This window comes from Colobus angolensis, unplaced genomic scaffold (genome assembly GCF_000951035.1).
Source record: "Colobus angolensis palliatus isolate OR3802 unplaced genomic scaffold, Cang.pa_1.0 Scaffold5134, whole genome shotgun sequence".
Taxonomy (NCBI): domain Eukaryota; kingdom Metazoa; phylum Chordata; class Mammalia; order Primates; family Cercopithecidae; genus Colobus; species Colobus angolensis.
The window spans coordinates 4,379-6,009 of record NW_012118638.1 but is presented as its reverse complement, the minus strand read 5'-3'; the positions used below and the strand labels follow the sequence as shown (position 1 = coordinate 6,009).

Genomic DNA, 1,631 nt, shown 5'->3' with positions numbered 1-1,631 from the left:
CTCCCACTTCACCCTTCTAGACCATCCCAGAAGATCTATAAGATTTCATCTGGGAAATCACTAGGAGTTCTTGGAAGGGAAAGAAGGAAGATTGTGTAAGTCAAAGGAATTGTTTCCTCTGTCACACCATAAGAATAATGGAAGACTCTTTTTTGCATCCTTTTCTCACTAGCACTCCCTGCTGCACTTTACACTGTAGATTATACCTTTTTCTTCTTGGAACGCTCATCTTCTTTGGCATCCAAAATGACATTCTTCTAATTCTGTTATGGCTACTCTTAACATTTTTGTTTCATTTGTGGTCTCTGCATCCCTTAAATGCCTTTCGTCCTTAGGTTTTCCAGAATTCCATACTTGAAGTTCTTCCTGTCTTCTCCCTGATTTCATTGGCCCTCATAGTGTCTACTACCAGCTATGTGATGTTTACTCTCAGATCTCCATTTCTGGCTTTTACTTCTCACCCGAGCTTTAATTTTGTGTGTGTGTGGCGGGAGGAGGGGGTACCCAGTTAGCTGGACGAAACTGAGCTTTACAATTTTATGTTTAACTGTACACCTCACACGCAATAGGCCCAACACAACTTTTCCTTCAATCCATTTTCTCTTTCTGTAAATGGAGTATTATCATTTGGTGATAATAATAATGACCTAATCACCCATACCTGGGAGTTATCACTGATTCCTCCCTCACCAATCTTTTTTTTAGCTTCTTCAACAATCACTGACAGTGGTGTCATGTACCATTTCTTGTATCTGCTCCCAAACCATTTTGTGCCTATAACTATCATTATACTAACCTTATTGTTTTATAATTGTCACTTTAGGTATTTGGATCTCTAGCACCTACCATAGTACTTGTCCCAAAGCAGATATGCAGTAATGTATAATGACAAACGGAATAGATAATGAATGGATGAATTACCTATGTTCTGTCATTTTATTTCTGATTCCAAACTAAACCCTAAATTCAGTGCTTTTATTAAATTCATTAATTACCCAGGCTTGAAATTGCAGATTCCTCCCTCCTTTGTTTACTATATTCTTCATGATTTCTGTATTCTTCAGTTTCTCTTGACTCTGTCATCATCCTAGTTCAGACCTTTCTGGACTTACACAAGAACCTTTACTGTTACTCATTTTGCCCTTAGTCAACTAAGTATAACCTTCCCTATTCCATATTGTCATTTCTCCTGTTCAGAAGTCTTAAATTTCAACTCCACTGCCTTTTATAGTTTCTTTTTCATTTAATTCCTTCTTTCTTTAAAATTGCTTTCCTATCTTGTGAGTGGCATCAACAGAGTAATTTGTGGGTAGATGTGATGAGTATTTGGGTGAGATGAGAGTAGTGGCTGGTAGTGAGGATCAGAGAGAGGGAAAGGAGGTTAAAAAAAAAAAAAAATCACTTATAAAGAGTCCTGAAATGGGATTTGAAATCCAGATTTTAAGGGAGTTAGAATGTGTTATGCTCTGATGGGCCTTTATGAAACATAAAGGTTGCCATAGAAAACAACCAAGTAAAATATTTTATATATTACAGTGGTTGGAATAAAAACAGGGTTGAATGAGTTCCAGAAAGCAGGGTTCTCAACCTCGTGGACAGCAATCTGCAGAAGAAGAGAACTTCAAAAAACC

The 1,631-nt window shown here is 37.3% G+C and overlaps 1 protein-coding gene across 4 annotated transcripts in view; it reads left to right on the top strand.

Moving 5' to 3' along the window:
• The window catches only part of MORF4L2 (mortality factor 4 like 2), a 3,229-nt gene continuing 1,598 nt past the window's right edge, over window positions 1-1,631 (top strand). Inside the window, exons 1-2 of one of the 4 annotated variants that reach the window (XM_011960544.1) lie at window positions 1-95; window positions 1,537-1,555. The gene's annotated coding sequence lies outside the window, so the exon portion shown is untranslated. Of the gene's footprint in view, window positions 96-1,536; window positions 1,580-1,631 lie in introns of all 4 variants that reach the window. The other 3 variants (XM_011960546.1, XM_011960547.1, XM_011960545.1) reach the window with 3 other exon arrangements.